We start from the raw sequence: 25,539 nt of genomic DNA, 5'->3' as shown, positions 1-25,539 counted from the left end.
AACTATCCATTTTTAAAATTATAAGAACCTAACCAATATGTTAATTAAGATTTAAAGGCCTGATTTTTATGAACATTTTATTTTAATTATTTGTGTTTGTTTAACCGCATATTACTTTTTTTTCAACATATACTTTCTTTAAATCAATAACAATAGTCAAAGAGATTTTTTAAGTTTTTTTTAGTTTTGTTTTATCTTTGTGCCTTTAGGAAAATGAAGTCATAAGAATATATAATTTTTTAATATTCCAGGATGGTGGAAAGATAATATACTGTGCTGGCAAAAAACTTTTTAATCTAAAGAGAGAAATTAAAAGATATAAGATGGGCTGGATTATGAGGTCGATGATCCATTATATCTTATGACATTAACCATCCCACAGTTTTTTCTGAAGTCATTGCAGGTTATGTGGGATGCTACCTTGTTTGGCCTATTTAATGAAGACTTTCCCTTGTACATAAAACATGAAGATATGTCTGAAATAACATACGGTGGTCAATGTCTCAGTATCTCTGTTATATAGTTGTAGATTGTATAAGTCAATTTAGATTATTGTTAATTACCTAACTTATTGTTTTACCTTCATACATAATATACTTTGTGTTAACAACAATAGGCATATGATTGAGACAAGTAAGCGAGCGGGGAATACCAATGTGTATGGATTCCTCGAGCCACAGTTTATCCATAGATGTGACTAATCACAATTTGAATCAGAAAGTTACATTAAGAAATGGATGCAAAATTCAAAACGGGATGTGTACCTAGGAGCCTACTTGAATGGGTAAGTTAAACTGAGCAAATGAATTTAAATAATGTATAATAGTATAATAACCTATATTGATCTCCACTACAGTGCATATTGGCAAATGGTCGTCATTTTGCCTAAGAAAAATATTGTCATCTGATTTTGTTCGTTGCATAATAGGCTAAACAATTACCTCAAAGACATAATTAACAGGTCAGTGTTGTTTTTCAATACATTTGCATTAGCATTAGTCAGGAACATCAAAATTTTAATTGTACAATAAGCATCCTTGCTTGCATTCAATAGTGCTTTGAAAGGACTTGACAATACTTAACAAAGTAAATCCAAGCCTGCTGCTAGGTGGATTGTTGTTGAAGTAAGTCAATTAAACAATATGTTTCTACTTATATTTTAGTACTGTGTAGACTAATTTGTATTTAACGTTGAATATCTAAATTTTATAATGTATTTAGTGTAACAGACAAAAAAGAAGCACTGAGTGTGGGTATTACGTCATGCACTGGATGTCAACTATAATCTTAGGAAATTTCAAGAATAATTGGGAAATGCTAATTTTTAATTCACCAAATTTCATTTTGTTATGATTGCTATTATATTATTAACTTATGTTTTATTATATCATGCAGTATTTCACTGATGCTAGACCATTGGAACCAGAGAGATTGAAGGGGCTTCGCATCCAGTGGACAAAGTACTATTTGAAAGTTAAAAATGAAACTTAGGATGTTTAGGCTATTTTGTAATTGTAGTTTATATTTACCTTACATTTTTTACAATTCATGTCTCAACATTAAATATGTTTTTAATTAATAGTAATTAGTAAATTTCTCATGGAATTTCTGGTAAAAGCTGTTTCAAAATAGAATGAAAATTATATGTTGTGTGGTCCGGTTTTAAAATTTGCATGTTAATTTTGGGTTTATTGAAAACACAGATAGCATATTAAAAAAAGGTTCTAAAAACAACATCGGTTTTTTAAAAAATTGATGTTATTAGTGCCAGTTAACATCGGTTCATTGAATATTACATCAGTTTTTTAAAATGACTTGATCAGTGGGAGTGATCAATCTTTTTGAGTAAGTCCCTCAATTGATCACTCCCACTGATCAAGTCATTTTCAAAAAACTTGACATTTCTCGATTCCACAATCCTAGTGATATGATATGGACAATAAAACCTATAACCTTTAGACCTTTCGGCATATCCAATGAAACACCTACTAATAGTCCTCGGGTCAAGTTTCTTCTCTCGTGGGTTATATATTCTCACCTTAGACGAACAATCCCAAACCTGCATATGTTTTAAACTCGATTTCCAACCTTTAAACAACTCAAAAGGTGTCTTTCGGACAACCTTGGTTGGAACCCGATTTAATATATACACTGTCATTTTTAGTGCTTCAACCCACAAGGATTTAGGAAGATCTGGGTTGCTAAGCATACTCTGTACCATGTCCAATAATGTTTGGTTCCTTCTTTTTGCCACACCATTCTGATTTGGAGAACCATGCATATTGTACTGGGCAACAATCTCATGTTCTTGAAGAAATTTGCAAAAGGACCAGGTGCTTGTCCATTCTCAGTTATCTACCATAGTATTCTCCACCTCTATCTGATCTCACTATTTTTATTTGCTTGCCACATTGATTCTCAACTTCAGCCTTAAAGATTTGAAGGCATCCAATGCTTCATTTTGTTATGAAGCAAATAAACATTCATATATCGTGAATAATCATCTATAAAGGTGATAAAAATTTCTGACCACGTGCATCCATATCTGGACAACAAATATCATATGAATTATTTCTAATATGCTGGAACTCCTGTTAGCACCTTTCTTAGACATGTTGGTCTGCTTACCCTTAATGCAGTCCACACAAGTCTTAAAGTCAGCAAAATCTAGAGTATTGAGTACCCCATCTTTCACTAATCTTTTAATCCTCTCAATGGAGATATGTCCTAATCTCTGATGCCATAACATAGGGGAATTCTCATTAATATTATACCTTTTAATACCAGTTTGAACATGCATTGAACTATAAGTGACATAATTTTGTAAACCAAGAAGATAAAGATCATCAGACAAGATACCATTCCCAACACATTCAGAATTATAAAATAACTCAAATGATGTGTCTTTAAAATTAAAGGAATATCCAAAAGGTACGAGTCTAGAAACAAAAATCAAGTTTCAAAAAAAAATTTGGTACATAAAAGGTCCTTTCTAATTTCAAAATAAAGCCACTACTTAAAGTTAAAATGCAAGTTCCAATAGCCTCCACATGTGAGCTTAGCTTATTGCCTGATAAAATGCTTTGCTCACTTTCCACTGGTTTCCTAAGGTTTTGTGTGACACCCTCTACCCCGACATATAAATAAATAAAATATAAAAAATATCGGTAATCAAATTCACACGGGTAAAAGGTTCACATTCACTTCACTATTATCAATTAAAACTTATTAAAAATATATTCGGCTCGAAACAAGGCCGTCAAAATTTACAAAAATATTTTGTTAAATCAGTGAGATAAAATAAAATAGACTAACATTATGCAATTAATATAAAACTTATGTCCCACTGTCACATCCTATCAGAGCATTGTGTCCGACGTCCTTCAGCACAAGGTTCCTTTAAGCACTTCACCTAGCCATCTGCTCCCCCGAACACAAGGTTCAAGATCATCACAGGATCCAAACACAAACAGCAAAGCGGGAGTGAGTTATCACATTCCTAACTACTAGAGAGAAACAAAACAACATATAGTAGCCAAATACAATTTACTTAGCATATCTCACATATTTCATCACTTTGTCATTCAAAATTACTTTTCATCCATCAATCACACTTTTCAATCATCAATCACATTACACAAGAATCACACGTCTGATCAAGACATAATAACACTCAATTTCATAATAAACAATTAGCAAGCGCATGAGACAATTATGCTAAGACTCAAGCCTACATGCAATGTGGTACCATGTCAGTGAAAAACCACCCTGGAGCGCTTAGGAGTACATAAAAGACACACCACACAATGGTCACTCCTAAGTATAGGGAAGTCTCACGATGTTTTGCGAGAATGCTCCAACCATATGGGATCAGAACAGGCTTAAAGGAGCACTCAAACCCGGTGACCCCCAAGGCCTACACTCCGAAGAGTCCGTCAGGGCCTCTCCCTCCTGATTCAGGTCCAACCCCTAAAATCATTTTAGCACACAGACACTGCTAGTGAATTATACAATACCCACGACCTCACACTCGTGTCTTAAGCACATACAACATATTGCGCTACAATTTAACACTGGTTCCTAAATAGAAAAAGTACTCGATTTATAGGGTTCACGCTCAACACAATAACATATCAATTTCACAACAATTGGTCTGTCAAACATATATAATTCACTGTAATAATTATAAGGATAAATGAAAATTGCAAAAACACCCCAAAACCCATTCCAATTGATATCTCTAAGGATCCCTACACATGTTCTCACTAATTCTCAATTGTGAATAACTCATCCCTTACCTCTAAGCGGGCTCATGTGTCTTCCGCCAGCGATAGCAGCATCTCTAGCGGTTCCCTGAGATTCCTCCAATTTTTTTCCTCTAACTGCTCTGATAGAATTCCCAAACGTCAAAGAGACAGAGAAGGGATTGAAGCCTCCACTTGTATTGTCATCATGTGATTTATTTTTCTCCATCCACAAATATTATCTCCCAAATCCCAACGGTAAAAGCGTGCTAAACTGAATTTGAAAAAACATATCCAAATTTCATGAAAATCCAACGGTTAACAAAACCGGGATCATAGTTTTTCCGAGACAACTCTGGGTTTCTGCGGGAAAGGAAAATGATACAATGTGAGGGGTATTTCTCTTAGCTCAGACATAATATCGAAATTCCCAATGGTGAGAATGCTTCGAATTGGGTTGCGAACGTGGTGCTCAAATTTCACGACGATCGAACGGTGAATGAGTCTGAGATCGTCATTTTTCTGAGACAGGTTAGGTGGCCTGTGGGAAAAAGAGAGGGTTTTGGGAGAAGAGAGAAAAAACGAAATTGTGAGGCAGAGGAGGCTGAGCAATCAGTCTGAAACTGACCTATCATGTTGCTATTTATAGCTAGGGGCATTTTTGACCTATTATTTACTCTATTTATTTATTATTTATTATTTTATAAAAATAAACTTTATTTTATTCTCTATCAAACAAATAAATAAAATACCCTTTTTATTTTCTCTCAAATCATTATTTTAATTAATAATTATATCTCCTTATTTATTTATTTATAAAATCTCATCATTATTTTTAAAATTCTATTTATTTATAAATAACAATTCTTTTTAATCTAATTTACGAAAATTGGGATGTTACATTTTGCATACCCTGTAAAGAATTTGCAATATGGATATCAATCCACCAAGTGTTAATATTAACACTAATCATATTAGATTCATAATATACTAATGAGATTGATTTACCTTTCTTCTCAAGTCATTTCTAGAATCTGGGAAAATTCTTCTTCATGTGTCCTTTCTTCTTGCAAAAGAAACATTTTGCCACCTTCTTAATATTAGCTTGAGGTAGTATTTTATTATTCCCTTTCTGATTAACTTGAGACTTAGTTGCTTTGTTCTTCCCACAAGTAGTTGTCAGCAATGCACTCTCACCCATCTCCATTACAAGCCTTTCTTCTTCTTGAACACACATGATCATTAATTGATTGATAGACAATTTGTCCTAATCTGTGTTGTAGGAAATCTTAAACGGCTCATATTCCTACGGAAGGGTGTTCAAAATGAAGTGCATTAGGAAGGACTCAAACATATCAACCTCGAGTTTCTTAAATTGAGATTAAATATCTCACATTTGCATTATGTACTCACGCACACCTTTCACACTAGTGAGTCGAAGAGAGGAGAACTTCGTGATCAGGGTGCTTGCTAAAGCCTTATCTGAAGTGATGAACTGGTCATCAATGGCCTTAAGCAAGATTTTGGTCTTAATGAAAATTACGCTGAGCCAATTGGATCACTCTCACCGCTCATATAGCGCAACATCAGTTGAGCTACTTCCATAAGTGATTGCAGGCGATTGGTCTTTTCTTATAGCATAGTCTATGTCCATCCATCCCAATTGTAGAAGAATTATCTCTTTTCATATCTTATAGTTATCTGCGTTGAGTTTGGGAACATCACTTTGAATATCAGAAAAATTAATAGTTTGAGAAGCTGCAAAATCCAAAGGCTTATGTCAAAATTTCAGATATATTAATCTTAATTGTATCTTTTTCCAATGTAAACATATCAGAAAATTGAATCTTGTGACATAAAAATTGCTTGTGGGCTAAAATTTTAATTCAATAAGAAACAATTAAACCTTATGATAAAATAATCAAATTTCATATTCAAATTCATGCTTTACGGGTAAAACATGAAAATAATTTAATTTTTTATTGCAAATATTTACTTTATGATAAAATTGACAAATTATACATACCTCATGATCCGGTGTGTAAACCATGAAAAATAATATCATTTTATTCCAATTAATTATACAAATATAATAAAAAATTTTGTGGGATAAAATTTATTATATAAAGTACAATTAAACACGATATTATGTCTAATTTCTTATATGATCTTTGAACAATTTAATATATAATTTTAATCAAAATATAGATGTTGTGGCTCATCTATAATTAATCAAAATTATAAAGATCACTTAAATATAAAACTTAATTATATGAGAATAAATTATATTATGTATTTCATGATCAAGATATAATATAATAATGAATAAAATTCTCATATATAATTTCATAATTGAAATATAATATTATGCATTTGATTTTATATATATATATATATATATATAATAATTTTTTTTTTCAAAATATATAAATAAAATAAGGATATAATATAAAAAAAACCTTCAAGAATCCAATGACTCATGTGTACTCCTGTATCCTGTTTGTCATGGGTTCGAAACCCACTTAATACGCAATATAGTGCAACCAACTCACTACTAAACCGACCAGTACTGCCACTACTATATTTCCGACCTTTTTGGCAGAAGGCTTCATTTCCCTTGGGTCAACCAGCAACCAAATCATTATTAAACCTACCAGTATTCCCGCTCCCACTACTATTAACCACATATATCCGAACTTTTTGTTGGCAGAAGGCTTCATTTCCTTGCCAATTGATTTATCACACGCTAGATAGACAGCTGTCTTCTTGACAACTAATCCATGATCAAAAAGCACAAAAATCTTCACCTTGTCTCCAGGACCAAAATGTGATACTATGCCCTGCCAATCTTCATAATTAAAGGAAATTACTGTGTCTCGCTTGAATATCTGGATGGTGCACTTTGTGTAATTAACCATTACGACACTAATAAGAAATTTGGTTGCCATGATTTTAGGGGTTGATGAATAACCAACACACAAAGCCATTCCCTTCAAGGGACAATCCTCAGGCACAGTAAAACACACTGAATGTCCCTCACCTGTATGGGTCAACCAGTAAGGATGATTGTCACCTGGGAGCAAAACATCCCGCCAAGCCTCAATGGTTCCCATTTCCTGTAGCATGAGCGAAAAAGCTTAATCATTTATCCAATTGTGATGTATAAATGGAGTACTTCAATCATTTTTTTTGTCATTTCAAATTACAAAATGGAAATTTTAAGAGAATTAAAACGTATTGAATAAATTAAAACATAGCTATATGTGTATCCATCAACAGCAGATCATCAGGATGCATTTCTGTTTACGTCATACAGATCTTTCAATTATTTTTTGATGATAAATGGGAATCTAACAAACATGAAGCAAGTGTAGCAAGAAAGAACTGGAAATCAATTTGCTAATGCTTAATATGAGAATGGCTTGTTGAATATTAAAATCTTGTTCTTTTTAATGAAGACTTGTGGTTATAGAAGGGAAAGGTGATAAAAGAAGAAGCCTATTGAAGTTTCTTTTAGATACTTCATTAGGCTTATTTCATGTTCTCTCAATTAATAGCTAATATGAATAGTGAAGGTAGATAGACAAAAGTAAAGAGAAGGAACCTCAGATATGCTATCATCGGTGAGAGTATTGAAGACTTGGTATCTTCCAATTCCAATAAAATAAGACCTGTAATTCTTTGAATTTTCTAATACTGTAAAATTAACACCATAACCGAAATTCATAATTGCATTTACTTGTTTAGGAAACTGGAACTCCGTGTCACATTGCATCAAAACACTTCGAAGGTTTGAAATGCTGCTAAGCATTGGTGCTAGATCACCCAAATCATTATTCTGCAGATGCATGGAAACTAGCGATGATGAAGTACCAGAAAACGAACGAATACGAGATAGAGGATTTATTGTCGGAGACATCCAAGACAGAATGATAGAAGGAAAAACATCATGTGACAATCCTTTAAATCCACATAGGGATATATATCCAATGCTTTTTGAGCTTACTATTGAAAAGGGCACTTGTTTCACAGCAGTATTGTCGGAAATTAGAGTTGTCAAGGATTCCATCTGCACTATATCTTCTTCCAATTTGTCAATATTCAAACAACCAGATAGGATAAGAGTTTCCACAGATTTCAATTTATATATCACTCTTGGGAGATTGCTAAGGCTTTAACAGTCCTTCAAATTTATCAAAAGTAGATTGTGGAGATCTTCAATGGATTGGTGTACCTTGCGCAACCTTGGACAATCTTTGAGAATGAGCTTTTCAAGACTTGGTAGTCCTGAAAAGTCAGGAGTTTTTGTCAAATACTTGGAATGACTAAGATTGAGGATTTTCAGCCTCTCCAAAACCTACAAGATAGTTTCTTTGTAAAAGATTAGATAACAAAATGAAAAACAAAATAGTGGTTTGCAACAATTACTTTTTTAATTAACCTATGAGTTTTAAAAGAAAATGACATTTAATATATACCTGGGTTTTTTTTCATAGTAGTTTAAGATTACTGTGCTTTAAATCAATAGCAATTACACCTTCCAGATAAAAGTTGTTAGGTATGTAATTTAGAGGAAATCCTTTCCAATAGATCCATCTCAGTTGCTTAGAAAGATACCCATAATCTCCAGTGAGCTGTACATGATCAAGTCGCAACAGTCTCAATCTTTTCATTTCCTTAAAAGCTTCAACTTTGAAGTAATCTCCGATGGATAAATGCAATTGCAGAGCCAATCCCTCAATATAGCTTTGGTCCCATGTGATAAAAAAAAATTGAGAAATCTCTATTGTTAGCTCACTAGAAAGTGATACTCAAAGCCTAGCCTTACTATGCATGTATTGCACATGAAAAGGCAAGCTTTTGAACAGTAATTCCAAAACCGTATATAAAAAATGTTCTTACAGTATTCTTTATCAATGTTGAAGATATACTTTTGTAACTGCATAATATTTTATGTTTTAGTTTTTAAAATAGGATTTAGTAAATAAGTTGGTTTCCTATATTTTAGGAGTAAGTCAGTTTTAATGGATTAACCTAGTCAATAAGTGATTCCTCACTACTAAAAAAAGCTCTTTTTACGACGTACAATCTAAGGCGGTTCAAGAGAACCGATGTAGAATATACGTCAGTGGCATTTTTGTAAATAATGACAACAGAACAACAGCAGTCTTCGAAGCCCGTCTTTGTAGCCAAGTCGCGATGGCATTTTGGTAATTTGCTTATAAAAATCTACGACGGGTGACACTACATAACCGCCTTAGTTTATTTAAAAAAAGTGTTAAAATTTGTTTTTGTCGAAAAAAGTTTTGCCTTTTCCCGCACTCTCGACGACCCCGTGCGAAGCTCTGAACCTCGAAGGACCTGCTGGAAGCTGACATCCTCGAAGGACCTGCCCTAAGCTAATCTTGCTTTACCTGTGCGCCGTGCGCCGTGCGCCCCGCCGTGCCCTAGGTTTTTCTTCTGACCAAGGTAGATTTCTCGCTTTACCCTTGTAGCTAGGTTGCTGGAATATTAGTTTGCTTTGGTTGTTTGCATAGTGCATTACTGATCCTCTTGTGTATTTTGCTCATCTAAGTTTGCTTTGATTTCACTCTTGTTTCCAAATGTTCCAATCACTAGTAAACCATGAGGCCAATCGCTGAATTCTTCTCTAGGCTAGCTATTGTTTTGCATGATCTGTGCAGAAACTAGTGTTAATTTCTCTGATTGGTTAAATTGTAGATAATATTGTGTCTGCCAGATGATGCTGAAGTGAGCAATGAGATATGGGATGAGTTGATAGAGTGGATGAAGGTTAGGGTGCAAACCCAATGCAATGCACGAAAATGAATTTTTTGGGGGGTTGTTCATATTTGGGTTCATGAGTGAGAACTTCTAGTTGTCATAAGAATATAGTTTCAAAAATTGGGTAGAGGGGTAAGAGTTTCTACCTGGGCAGTGAGTGACTTGATCAATTCCTTTGCTGCTTTGCATTTGGCAGTTTCTTCGCTTTGTTGTATTGCTATTGCTTCTTTTACCTGTTTACTTGTTCTTTCCAACTCAACTTCTTGAAGCTGGGCTTTCCGAGTCATGTTTTCCACCTAATAGAGGATGAAAAATTCATCAGGCTCACTACAAATAGATAACCATGAGATTTCATCAAGTTATGGTTTAGAAAAATAAATGAACATGGGAAGTAAACTACTTCCACCCTATCAAAGTGAGTTAAACATGTTGTGGTGGTATAGAAAACATTGTTAATTCCTGCCCAAGAGCTATACTCCACAGAAAAACTATCCTAGCTCAAGCTAGAAGCCAAAATGCCGAATGGAACAACAAAAGGAAAAGTCATAGCCCTCCTGTTTTACTCCTATATAACTACCTCTCCACTATTAGTGCATCCCAACCAAAAAAGAAATATAACATATAAGACTATGTGTCCTAACCTAGTCTATTTAATTTTGGTTTTGTTTCTTTATTTCTCTAATGTAAACCCTGCATATCCAAGGTCCTTCTCCTTGGCCTGCTACTAATGGACCTGTATCAGAACAAACCATTAAAAGCTGAAGCTTAGCTCATTTACTAAACAGGGTCAAAAATTCAATTCTCAAATCAGACTCAAATCATGACTCATGAGCCTAGCTTATAGAGCTAACTGCATCTTGAATTGTTTGTGAGCTGGCTTCACTTATAACTGGTTCTCTCTAAAATAGTTGCACGCACATGCTCTAACGTAACAATAATTAAAAATTAAAATTTACATGACAATATTACATCTCTGCACATATATCTAAATTATATATTACCTGGCTTGTAAACTATTATCCAATTAAAGCATTAACAAATAATACAAAAAATAATGAAGTTGCTTCAAATTAAATATGCATTTAGCAAGACACAGCAAAGCAGAATAGCAATTGGTATTAAAAAAATAATTTCGGAGTCTCTAATCTTGTGTAGTGTCTTTGAATGGAAGATATCTGCACAAAACATTTTAGGATTGCTGGTACACATGTTAATACTAAATATATATGCAGAGAGGTGATGGATGATGACATTCAATTTTCCTAAAATATGATGTGTTGGATCATGTCATTCAATTATCATTGATTGCTTGGATGTTCTGTAAAATTTTTGGTAACTTCCATCAATTCACATCCCCACACCACATTACTTATGGCAACTCTTGCTTTTTATTCACAAAATTGAGAATGTTGAGTTTTGAAGGGAAGCAATTGTGTTAGGGGAAATAGTGTTTCAGAATTACAAATGAAAACAGTGTCATATAAAACTGATACTTGTAGGCTTTGGAGTCATCTATAGGCTTTGGAAACAGTGTTTCAGAATGTTGAGTTTTGAAGGGAAAAAATTGTACCTTATAGGCTTTGGAGTCATCTATATATCTATGCATGGTATCTGATACTTGTATCATATATGTGCATCACAATTCTTTTTCAAAACAGTGTCATATAAAACTTACCTTGAACTAATGAACTTAATAATATTGAATGTCAGAGTTGATAGCCAATTTTCAGTTAAAGCACTAATTGACTCTACACATATATAACGTTACTTTTGAATGGGTTAATAGAAAGAAGATACATATAACATTCCAAAGCAAGCTGTGAAAGTATGCTCTAAATCACTTTGCAGACAAGTAACCATGTTAACAAGTCCTATCAGGCTTTGTTGGAAGAGTATTGAAGTAGGAAATTTCGCAAGTCTCTGCAAAGGCTTCTTAATATTACCATGATTTCAGTTAGTTCCGGTACTCAACTGCCCCAAACTATTCCCAAAACCACGTTAAACTTGATTAAGAATTATGCAATACTCTTTCTAAAATTGATGAGGTATGGTAATTTGAGCACTGATGCACTGATATTTATTTTCTTCTTTCCTTTTCTTGACTGATTTTATTTTTAGTGGTCAAGAGGATTATTCCTTTGCGGAGTTATTTCCAATGGCTATTATTGGGGTTATTGGAGGCCTACTAGGTAGGAACTTTTGCCCTTATTTTGTACTTAAATTGTACCATGAATTTTACTTGTTCATTTGTTAATATAGTATCAATACTTTGTAGGCTCTTTATTCAACCAGCTTACACTTTATATTATCACTTGGCGTCGAAATCATCTTCACAAGAAAGGGAACATGGTCAAGGTATGCTGTTAATTTTGATCTGATTATTATCTTCTCTACTTTTGTTGGCATATTCTTTGGTGTGGAAACACTTTCAGGTGTTCTTAATATTCCAATGTTCTTATTAATATTCCTATGCTTAGATCTGATTCGGATCTTTTTTCTTGATCTAATTAGTCAAACAATTTATATGTACACTTGCTAATCATAATTTTATAATGAGTTTTTCATGCACCGATTGTAATCTTATGGTATGATTAGGAATATTTTTATCTTTATCTTTATAATAATAATAAAAGTAAATAAGTTTGAGAGGGAAAACTTATGCAATTAAATTGTTCATTTTTAGAGATTTTATTCTTAATTTATTAATTCATAGAATTATATTAATATAGTAATTAAGGTAATCAGAATCATCTTCTAATTTGAAATAATTTAATCAATTGTTAGTAACTCAGGTATATGTTTTAGTTAATGTTATTAAGATGGTTTTAAATTTTTTATATAAATATAGTAATTAAGATAATTAGAATAAATATATTTTCTAATTTAAAATAATTAAAGTATAGAGATATTTTATAATTAGAATAAGTATATTTTCTAATTAGAATAAGTATGTTTTAATTAAGGTGATTAAGATTATTTTAAATTTTTTATTATAATAAAATTATAGGAACATTTTATGCAATTGAGCAAGAAAATTTTAAAGAAACTTTTTATATTTTTAATTCATAGAATTATTTAAATATAATAATTGAGGTAATTTGAATAATTATATATTCTGATTTGAAATAATTAAATTAATTATTATCCACACATATATATGTCTTAATTTTGATAATTAAGATTAATTTAAAATAGAAAAAAATTAATTGTATAAAAGAATGTTGTCTGACATTATAATATATATAATAAATATTTTTGTGTATTTAAATTACCAGAAAATATACAGGGTTTCATAATTTAATGGGAGGTATATCAAAATTTATTTTATTTCTTTTTAAAAAATATAACCTGCATTTAAAATAATAATTTATAGACTTCCTTGAAATCACTCCAAGTTTTCAGTCTGAAAATTGTGTTATTTTTATTGTATATTTTTTTTTTATGTAACAGTACTATAATATATGGTGTTAGATATAGCTTTTATGGAGAGGTTGTTGTGGTGGAGTCTGCATTTTGTGAATCTTTCAGTCATTGGCTCTCTTAATCATAGTTTTGAATTTCACTACTTCACAAAGATGTTGGCTGAGCTACTAAGAAGAGAGAAGCATGCAAAGATTAAACCGGATCCTGATATTGATGCCTATATGAAGGTGAGAAAAAAAGATTTAACAAATAAGTGTTGAAGTATGATTTGAGTATGATTAAGTATTTAGTTTGTTTTAATGAATTTAGTGTGTTTTCAAAATAGCTTATAATCAAAACCATATTAAGAAGGCTTTTGAAAAAAGACAGCAGTTATTCACAGCTTTGACTAATTTATATTTGTTTAAAACTCTCTTACCAATTTACACTAAAAGCAAATCCAAACATGCTCAATTAATGTTTCATTTACTGTACCCGTTCTTTATAGATACTGCTGCTGCTTGGATGATAATTTACATTATTTTGAGTTCATTGTTGAAGTAACTACTTTGATTTCAATTTTAGAATTTCTAATTTCTAAAACAATGTTGTTGATGTTTTAGGTTAGAATCCTTGAATGAGAAAAGATTTGGGGTGGTACAAATGGTTAAGCTATCTGAGAAAGAAAGAGACAGCTTGGAGGCATGTAAATTTGGGATTGTTTGTAGCCATTTGATGTTTATCCAACACCTGATGGTTTTTGCTGCAGGATGTGAAGAACGAAGCAGAAGCATACATGCTTAAGGAGTTGTCTCTGTTGAAATGGCAAGAGAAAGCTACAAAGTTCGCCCTTGATGATACAGGTGGAAAAATGGATGAGTTACAAGGGAATGTTGCTACTCTAGAAGAAAATCTCAAGGCAGAAAGGTAAATTTGGATTTCAATGGGTAATTTTTTTTTCTTTATTTGGTGAATTTGAGTTCTTGCCTCACGAAGAACATGGTGGTATCTTATTCCAGGGATAAAATCCAAGATAGTAAAACAAACTCTCAAAGAGTTTGAAACTACGCACAACAACTATATGAAAAGACAAGAGGTTTGGATGACACGGGTTTTCAAATTGAATCAGTTTGCATGATTATATTGCTGGTCATATTATTCTTAATGATAAGCTTTTGAGGAAGTAATCTAGTCATTATTTTTTTCTTTCATTTTCATAAAATAGGAGTTAGATAATGATATGAGGAAGTACAAGGAAGAGTTCAAAGAGTTTTAGAGGCAGGATGTGAAGTATCGAGAGGATTTTAAGCACGTGAATCAGAAGATCAAAAAGCTTGAGGATAAAGTAGAAAAGGTACTTGTATTTTTTTTGCCTTTGTTAATCCTGTCATTGACTGGTAAGCAGTTGAAACTGAGAAATACCGCTCTGAGCTTGCTAAAGTTCGTGCTGAGCTTAAACCTTGGGAAAAAGATTTGATTGAGCACAATGGAAAACTTGAAGTTGTATGTACAGAGGCTAAGCTTCTAAATGATAAGGTGAGAATGACTTCTCTTACTTTCAAGTGCTATTGCTCTGTCCATGCCATCAATTTCATCTGTGTTATGATATTTTTCACATTTTATGTCCTTGTTATGCATTTAACAAATATAAAAAATATAAACATAAATACCCAAAAAAAAAACAATGGCTGCCTGAAGCTAGCTTAGTCGTAAGATGATATCTTAGTTTCTTCCAGATATAACAGTTCACCCTGAAGATTGGATTATAGGTTTAATATCAGGATATCCGCTTATTTGGGTTGGATTATAGGTTTAATATCAGGATATCCGCTTATTTGTTAATCTCATCTAATTCATCTGTTAATTTGTATTAATTTATTATTATTATTATTATTATTATATATTTCTTTATCAACTTAATTGTTTTTCATTAATACTTTAAGAGAGAATAATTAAGGATATATAAGAAAAGAATAATTAATATATCTAAAAATTAAAAAATATTTTTGAAAAAGGATAAGTAAATTTATGGAAAAAGTATTATAATTAAAAATGAAGGAAGTAATATTAACATTATTAACTACTAGGAGAAAATAGACCGTCAATATTTAACTGTTTTTCTAAGTTTTTTTGATAAAAAAAAGATAATAAAAACTTGTGGATAGATTTGTGAAAGTAGTTATAAAAATAAAATAATAATTTATGAATGTAGTTATAAAGATATAATACAGTTTTATAGATCAACGAAAGATTTATGCAGAAGAAAAAAAAGTTGTTATTAATTTGTTGACTCAAGAGCTAGTTTTGGGTCAAAATTGCTTATAGTGCCGCTGTCTCCGTAACTCTTCTTTTAGGATAAAATGGAATAATTACAGTGTTATGAATATTATGTTATTATATTAAAAAATAAAAATCTAATATTTTACATTTTTAAGAGCATTAAAATCAACTTTTTTATTTTTATGAGGACTTAACATTAAGCTTTTGGATTTTATGAAGACCAAAATTAAACGTTAAATTTTGTAGAAACTAAAATCAACTTTTAAATTTAGGTTAAATATGATTTTTTTCTCATAAAATTGAAAATATTCGGATTTATTTTTTCCAAAAATTTTAATAATTTTTTTTCTTTACAAAATTAAAATATGTCAAATTTGGACTAGAGCTAGGTTGAGATATATTCAATTAAAATATTAAATATACAATTAAATCAAGAATCAACCACATACGTCTTTATGTATTTAGCCATAAGGATAACAAAGATACGTGAATCATGAATAGATGCAAACTTATGTAGTGCGTTTAACACTTCCAAATTAAATTAACAGATCCAACTATTCTAATGTTGAATTCTGATGGTCAATTCTACATAGACAAAATACCCTGCTTTTCTTTCAATTGAAGATAAACGTTGGAGGCAATGCAATACGACGCTCGAGGGAGTTGTGAAAATTGAAAAAAGAAAAAAAAATGTTATCTAGTCTCACCATTCCAAGCTATGTTGCTCATTTCTTATTAGAAATTTGAAAATTACTTCCAAAAGAGTCTAACTAATTAGTTATACAGAATGTAATATGAATGGTTATAAATCTTCAGTATTTTTTATTCCTATGAATATATTTTTTTACAATTTTTGTGAATGATTTACTCTGTTTTAACTCTTATCCACACAACTCAAATGTAAATCACAAAAATAACTTTTAGTTTCTTTTAAATTGCAAAAAAAAGTAGAAGTTATACTACTATAGCTAAGTAGAAGTTATACTACTATAGAAGTTATACTTTTAGTTTCTTTCAAACGCACGTTTCCCACGCGATAGGATTGTAAACCCCGTTTCTCCCTTGTAACTTTTTTTTGTTTATGCTTAAAGTAATAAAATTGGGTAAGATGGTTTGTGCTTAAAGCTAGTAATAAAATTGATTTGGGTGGTAAGTAATAAAATTGGGTGGGGGTGAATTACATTTTAAAACTATTAGCAGAAACTCACCAGAAAATTATTACTATATAACCACGAACAATTTAATTGATTCATTTAAGACTATTCAACTACTTCTACATTAAGAGATCCTGTTTAGGAAGGTTGTTAACTAAGATACAAGAGGCATTAACCCCTCATTAGAAGGATCAGAATTAACTCTGGATCCTTTACCAAGTTGTCTTCCATCAAGTTGCAACTGAGCATTTTACAGATATTTTCACTACAAAAAAAAAATGCAATGCACAATATAAATACTCATATTGGGTTTGGCATAGTTTTTTGTTTTTTTTTGTCACATGCTCCCAACCAGAGTACAAAAGCTACCAACATCACCACTTATGCAACCCAGTGTCTATCCTCATCTGATAGCATATAATAGTCTCTGACTCACTTCCTATCATTTTCTTCCTGCTTGAACAACCAAAGAGTGAAAACACTTTCATGGAGACCAACTTAGATTATTCCAAGATGCTCTTTTTACTCCTCCTTGGATCCACTTCATTGATTTTCCTCTCACACTTGACTTCTGCAGCCACTTCCAAGCTCAACACTCAGGAGGGTAAAACTCATTCCTTCACTTATTGCTGTTCACACACTTTTTATGCTTGTATCAAATCAGTTCATACTTCATAAATTAGTTTATAATCCTTTCTACTTTCCCATGTTTTGGATTGGAACATAGAGTTGCAAAAGTGAGGCAAAGTCAAAAGTGGCTTGTCTCACTCATTTCTTTTGTTTGGATCTATGGACAGCAAAAGAAAATCATGGATTGGTTGTTTCATTTCATCATAGCTTCTAATTCTATGCATATGCATTTGTGGTACCGTAAGACTCATTTGAATGTTGTTTGTTTTTTCTCTGATCGATGCAGTTGATTTGGTTGAATTGTGTGCAATGAAGGCATTAAAGGAAATAGGAACCAAGATTGGGAACAAAGACTGGAACTTTGGGGTGGATCCTTGCAGTGGAAAAGGGAATTGGAATGTGCCTGATGCTAGGAAAGCCTTTGTGATGAGTTCTATGATATGTGATTGTTCCTTCAATCACAATTCTTCTTGCCATGTTGTAAGCATGTAATGCTCTTTCTCTCTCCTTTACACTGAAACTTGTTTCTTATAAAAAGGACTGGAGGTAGTACTTGAATAGTTGAATTTAAAAAAACAGTGATAATAACAATTTTATATTGGTTTTGGAGGGATTATAGTCCTAGGAACCTTTTAAATCCTAGTTGGGGAGTAAAAGCAGACTGTAATAATACCCTTGATTGAATAATATTTGCCAATGATTGATGATCTATTTGGTTCTGTAATGTTTTTGGTGTGCTGATAATACTTAAAATGGATGTTTGTTTGATAAATATAATTAGGATATCATTTCTTTTTTCAGGAGAAGCAAGTTGATCTTCTTCCGAAGTTGAAAAAGAATGTAAGCACTCTAGAGGGGGTTCCACGCCTTTTTGATTTAGTGAAAGTTCAAGATGAAAGAATGAAGCTTGCTTTCTTTGCGGCACTTAGAAACACTGTGGTTACTAAAGATCTTGACCAGGTCAGTTGCACTTTCATAGCAAGATGCTTCATTCTGATGATAAATATTAAGGATCCATCATAATGGTATTTTTCAGATATGAAAATCATTATGCTCATGATTTAGAATTGTTTGATAAGCAAATTTTGTTGGTATAGTTTTGTTTGATAATGCCTCAATAAGGCTTTTCTTTTAACGTGAACATGGGTAGGGAATCCTCATTATTTACGCTTGCATGATGGGATTTAAAGAACAGGTTACCAAAAACAAAACACGCGATTATGTCCTGTCAATTTTTTCTTATGGTTAGTCAATGAATTATAATTGTTACGTCATTAGTTAATGGTATTATTTGAGTGAGCTAGACCCCTTGCTAGTTTCATGTTAAATAGTGTTTGAAGACTATTGATGATTTGGTAGTTTAATTTATTATGTGAAGATGCTGGATTTTTAGGTTAATAAATTTATTCATACAATAGTTTGGTTTGAAAGTTAGTAACGTACGTGGCTATTATTTCCTAGTATAGAATTTTAATTTTTAAATTAGCACTGAGTTGAAAAGTTGAAATATTAGGAAGAATGCACAATATATAATTATATATATATATATATATATATATATATATATATATATATATAGTAGTTAAATACTAATACAATTTAAGATAGTAATTAGCTCTAGTAAGTTAAATTAGCATGTAGTTTGTGATTTTTCTATTACTGGCTCAAATATGTGTATTTTTTCATTTAGTAAACCACAATCATGCACTTTAACATCACATCAATATTTGAAGGGGAAATTATAAATTTCGCACAAATAATAATAAAAAAATTAATTATTCTACATCGGTTGAGTGATAAACGATGTAGAAACCCTTCAAATTCTACATCGGTTGACTTATAACGGATGTAGAAACCTTGCCATTATTACCCATTCTACATCGGTTGACTTATAACCGATGTAGAAACCCTACCATTCAACATCGGTTACAACCTTAGAACCGATGTAGAAAGCTCACATTCCACATCAATTGACTTATAACCGATGTAGAAACCTTGCCATTATTACCCATTTTACATCGGTCATCAGTCAACCGATGTAGAAACCCTACCATTCAACATCGGTTTCAACCTTAGAACTGATGTAGAAAACTCACATTCTACATCGGTTGAGCTACACAACCGAGGTAGAAAGGTCGCCTTTCAAAGACGGTCCTCTAACCGATGTCGGTATTCAACGACACTGTGTTACCACCACGCGTCATAACCGATGTAGAAAGGCTATTAGAATCGATGTAGAAGACCTTTTTTTTAGTAGTGCCTATCTTTAAGGAGCAAGTTAGTTTTAATATTCTGTTTTGCTAATATCTTGTTATCTAATTAGTTTATCTTTTGTTATTTATTGTATCGCTGGTGAGAACAATTTGAATTAGAATAGAATAGTTTTATTTCCTCCACATACGTATTGTCTCTCTTCTCTCCTCTGTTTTTTATAATTTCCTCCACAAAATCAACAATTGGTATCGAGAGCCTTATTCTTACGAGACATGTACCATGGAAGGTGAAGCAAGTTTTTCCCACATAACTCTTCCAATCTTTGATGGAGAGAATTATGATCTTTGGGAAGTGAAAATGCAATCCTACATGGAATCTTTGGATTTGTGGGATGCTGTGGAAGAGGATTATGAAATATATTCGTTGCCTGAAAATCCCACCACGACCCAAATTAAAAATCACAAGGAAAGAAAGATGAAGAAGGCAAAGGCGAGGTCATGTTTGTTCACTGGTGTTTCACAAATTATATTCATCAGAATCATGACTCTTAAATCACCCAAAGTAATTTTGGATTATCTGAAAGAGGAATACACTGGAGATGATAGAATACGAAGCATGCAAGTGCTGAATTTAAGGAGGGAATTTGAGCTTCAAATGATGGAAGAGTCAGATACAATCAAAGAATACTCAAACAAATTGTTGGGTATTGCCAACAAGATAAAGTTGTTGGGAAGTGATTTTGCTGATTCGAGAATTGTAGAGAAAATTTTGGTAACGGTGCCGGAGAGGTAGGAAGCATCTATAGCTTCATTGGAGAACACAAAGGATCTGTCGAAAATCACATTGACAGAAGTGCTACATGCCCTGCAAGCTCAAGAGCAACGAAGGTTGATGAAGCAAGATCGTGTTGTCGAAGGTGCTTTGTCTGCCAAACATCATGAAGTTGATGAAAGCAAAAAGGATTTTTTCAAGAAGAATCAACCAGCAAGGAACGAAAATAATTCAAACAACCAAAACAAAGGTAAGGATAAAAAGAAAAATTATCCACCTTGTCATCATTGTGGCAAAAAAGGTCATGCACCTTTCAGATGTTGGAGGAGACCAGATGCAAAATGTAACAAGTGCAACCAGATAGGGCATGAAGCAGTGATCTGCCCCAACAAAAATCACCATGATGAGGGAGCTCAGATTGCTAATCAAGAAGAGGAGGACCAACTGTTTGTGGCCACATGCTTCTTGAGTAGTGAATCAAGTGAAAGTTGGTTGATTGATAGTGGTTGTACGAATCTCATGACATATGATAAGACTCTATTCAAGGATTTGAAGCCAACTAATGTCTCAAAGGTCAAAATTGGGAATGGTGGCTATATTGTAGTAAAAGGAAAAGGAACTGTTGCAATTTCAACGTGTTCAAGTATCAAATTAATATCAGATGTTCTTTATGTACCTAATATTGACCAAAACTTGCTAAGTGTAGGTCAGTTAATTAACAAGGGATATAAAGTGTCCTTTGAACATCAACATTGCTTTATCTATGACATTGCTGGCCGGGAAGTTCTAAGGGTTAAAATGAAAGGTAAAAGCTTTTCATTTGATCCAGCAGAGGAGGAGCATACAACCTATTTCACTCAAGTCACACCCACGGAATTCAAGCACAAGAGACTTGATCATTGCCATCTTGAAAGAATGCTAAACATGAAAAAAAGGAAATATGCAAAAGAAAATTTGAAGAAGTTTCAAATGAAGGAATGCAAATCTGTTAGCACACTAATGAATCAAAAGGAGAAGTTCAGAAAAGAAGAAAGTGTTGATAACATTGATGAAGGATATTATGGGAGCTTGATTGGATGTCTAATGTATCTCACTACAACAAGACCAAACATTCTATTTTCTCAAAAGAACAAAACTGGAATTTTTGTTGACAATCAAGTAGCTATTGCTATTGCAAACAATCCCGTGTGTCATGGGAAGACTAAACATTTCAATATCAAGGTCTATTATTTGATAAAGATGCAACAAAGTGGAGAAGTGAACTTAATTTACTGCAAGTTTAAAGATGAACTGGCTAACATGTTTACAAAGTTACTACCAATCAAAAAACTTGAACTCTTAAGGCAAAGAATTGGAGTTTGCAGTTCCAAAAGCAAGGAGGAGTGTTGAAGATATACTTTTGTAACTGCATAATATTTTATTTTTTAGTTTTTAAAATAGGATTTAGTAAATAAGTTGGTTTCCTATATTTTAGGAGTAAGTCAATCTTAATGGATTAACCTAGTCAATAAGTGATTCCTATCTTTAAGGAGCAAGTTAGTTTTAATATTCTGTTTTGCTAATATCTTGTTATCTAATTAGTTTATCTTTTGCTATTTATTGTATCGCTACTGAGAACAATTTGAATTAGAATAAAATAATTCTATTTCCTCCACATACGTATTGTCTCTCTTCTCTCCTCTGTTTTTTATAATTTCCTCTACAAAACCAACAATCAATACATCAAGTACATCCTCATGAAACCACAATCGACTTCGCTTCCCAAGTTCCTTTATTGAACTTCCACGAATTATCTCTCTTCCCATTTGTTGAAGTAAAGGATGCATTCCAAGTTTGTTGTTCTTTTCAATTTTTACGAGGCTACGCTCTATAAGAACAGGTATCCCAATATCAGCATGTAGTCCACAGCCGTTTAGTATCTCTGTAACATAGGCTCTATCTTTACCAATAAAGAAACAACATACATCAAGAAATATATCCTTTTCCATGGGATCACGTAAACCATCAAAGCTTATTCTTAATTTTTCTTGAACTTGATAATTGGGAATTTGCTTTAGTTTTGACAATACACTTTCCCATTCGTCAATCCTCCTACCATGTAAGTAAGATCCAAGAACTTCAAGAGCTAGTAGTAGTCCTCCACAATAAGCAACTACATTTCTTGCAAGTTCATTGAAGTCTTCTTTTGGATTTGGTTCTCCAAAAGCGTGAAAACAAAAAAGCTCAAGAGACTCATTTTCGTCCATTTCCTCCATTTCATAAACATAATCAACTTTAAATAGGTTCAGTACACCTGCATCTCTTGTTGTAATGATTATTACAGATCCTTGACCGAACCATTCACAATTTCCACATAAATCTTCTAATTGGCGAATCTCCTTCACATCATCAAGTACAATGAGCACCCTTTTTCCTGAAAGTCTATTCTCTATCATAGTTGTTCCCATCCCAATGCTATGTATCTTGACCTTTGTGTTTAGGACATCGAAAAGCAGTTGTTCTTGTAAATGAACATGTCCTTTACTATTGGGTCCATGGGCTAAGTATGAATCCACTTATCTTTGTACATATTAGATTAGGATTTCATTATTTTTGGGTCTTGTATTTAGGGCTACATAATGTAAGTAGGGTACCCTAGAAATATAGGATTTTTCAACCCTTGTTGTAACATCCCATTTTTTTCATAAATAAAAAGTTTTTTAGTAAAAATAATAAAAATAAATAAATAAAGTAGATAATAGGTCGTAAATGCCCCTAGCTATAAATAACAACATGCTAGGTTTTTCAGACTGACTTCTCAGCCTCCTCTGCCTCTCATTTTCGTTTTTCCCCTTCTCTCAAAATCCTTTCTTTTTCCCGTAGCTCACTAAACCTGTCTCAGAAAAACGACGATCTCAGAATCATTCACCGTTGGATTGTCGTGAAATTTAAACACCAGGTTCACAACCCAACTCCGAGAATTCTAACCGTTGGGAATTTCAAAATCATGTCTGAGCTTATAGGAAAACCCTTCGCATTGTAGCCTTTTAATTTCCCGCAGAAACCCAAAACTGTCTCAGTAAAACTATGATCCCGGTTTCGTTAACCGTTGGATTTTCATGAAATTTGGATATATTGTTCGAAATTCAATTGCGCACACTTTCACCGTTTGGATTTGCGAGATAATATTCGTGGAGAGAAAAAACGAATCGCATGAAGACAGTACAAGTGGAAGTTTCAATCCCTTCTCCGTCTCTCTGACATTTGGGAATTCTATCAGAGTAGTCGGAGGAATAACTAAAGGAATCTCAGGGAACCGCTAGAGATGCTGCTATCGCTGGCTGAAGACGCGTGAGTCCGCTCAGAGGTAAGGGATGAGTTATTCACAATTGGGAATTAGTGAGAACATATGTAAAGATCCTTAGAGATATCAATTGGAATGAGTTTTTGGGATGTTTTTGCAATTTTCATTTTATCCTTATAATTATTACAATGAATTATATATGTTTGACAGACCAATTGTTGTGAAATTAATATGCTATTGTGTTGAGCGTGAACCCTATAAATCGAGTATTTTTCTAATTAATATGAATTGATGAAATAAAGTAAGGAAAAATTTAGAGAGAGATATTGATTTTGTATTTTCTCTTTTTCTTGCTTTTTTTAGGTTTTTATATATAATTTAAAAAATTAATGTCATAATTGAAATTGACCAAAGTGTTCATATAATTATTTAGAATTTGTGCATTGAAAGCTTACTTTGATATTTGTGATTCAATATGATGTATGCTAGCTTATATATAGAGAGGTAGTTATTTATATTAATAATTTATGTAAATAATATTGTAGAGTGTTATAGTATAATTCCAAAAATTATTAAGTGTTGGAGTTTGAGAATATTATGGTTAAATTTGATGAACATGTGTGTGTTGTACCTTATGAATATCATTAGGAATGTTATGAGATGGTTGATGTGATGTTATGAGATGTTAAAGTGTGGACATGATATTCGATTGTGAATAAGTGGATGTGTTTAACACTTGATGTTACATTAATTATATTGTGAGCTATGAATTATACAATAATCTGGCCAGTGTTTATGCGCAGTGTTAAAGAGAAAGTGTAGGTTCCTAGTTAGGAACCAGTGTTAAATTGTAGCGCAATTGTGTTAAACATGTTTGAAACATGAGTGTGAGGTCGTGATATTGTATAATTCATGAGCAATGTTTATAAATGAAATATGTGATGAATTATGGAATAATATGTTGCCTTGAGATTATAATATTCTTATTGAGATTGAGTAAAAGTGTAAAGTAGAACATGTGTTGAATTGTGAAATACATGAAAACATGTGATGGTGGATTGTGACATTATGAGATGTGAAATTGTGAATGAGTTTTGGTTGTGAATAAGTGTGTGATTAACTCTTGATGTGACATTATTTGTGTTGTAAGCTGTGAATTGTACAATAACCCAACCAGTGTTATCTTGAGAAAAGTGTAAATGCGCAGTGTTAAAGAGAAAGTGCAGGTTTCCTATTTAGGAACCAATGTTAAATTGTAGCGCAATATGTTGTACGTGTTTAACACACGAGTGTGAGGTCATGGGTATTGTATAATTCACGAGCAGTGTCTGTGTGCTAAAATGATTTTAGGGGTTGGACTTGAATCAGGAGGGAGAGGCCCTGACGGACTCTTCGGAGTGTAGGTCTTGGGGGTCACCGGGTTTGAGTGCTCCTTTAAGCCTATTCTGATCCCATATGGTTAGAGTATTCTCGCAAAACATTGTGACCCTGACTGGTCTCCCTATGATCTTACTTAGTGAGATTGACCTGACAAACCCATTGTTTGGTGTGTCTTATTATGTACTCCTAAGCGCCCCATAGTGGTTTTTCACTGACATGGTACCACATTGCATATAGGCTTGAGTCTTAGCATAACTGTCTCATGCGCTTGCTAATTGTTTATTATGAAATTGATGTGTTATTATGTCTTGATCAAAGCGTGTGATTTTTGTGTAATGTGATTGATGATTGAAAAGTGATTGATGATTCGTGTGATTCTTGTGTAATGTGATTGATG

General features: G+C 32.6%; 1 long non-coding RNA gene and 1 pseudogene across 1 annotated transcript; one reads left to right on the top strand and one right to left on the bottom strand.

Annotated features, from left to right (window-relative positions):
- Positions 1 to 6,766: 6,766 nt before the first annotated feature.
- On the bottom strand, positions 6,767 to 25,302 carry LOC106798211 (disease resistance protein RUN1-like; annotated as a pseudogene).
- Positions 9,586 to 12,384, top strand: LOC121174526 (uncharacterized). The gene is made up of 3 exons (XR_005890655.1): positions 9,586 to 9,713; positions 12,147 to 12,217; positions 12,304 to 12,384. It is a non-coding gene; the product is annotated as an uncharacterized lncRNA (long non-coding RNA).
- Positions 25,303 to 25,539: the final 237 nt, after the last annotated feature.

The sequence above is a fragment of the Glycine max genome, chromosome 3, assembly GCF_000004515.6.
Source record: "Glycine max cultivar Williams 82 chromosome 3, Glycine_max_v4.0, whole genome shotgun sequence".
In the NCBI taxonomy this organism is placed as follows: Eukaryota; Viridiplantae; Streptophyta; class Magnoliopsida; order Fabales; family Fabaceae; genus Glycine; species Glycine max.
The sequence above is the reverse complement of the archived record's forward strand: the minus strand, read 5'-3'. Positions and strand labels throughout refer to the sequence as shown.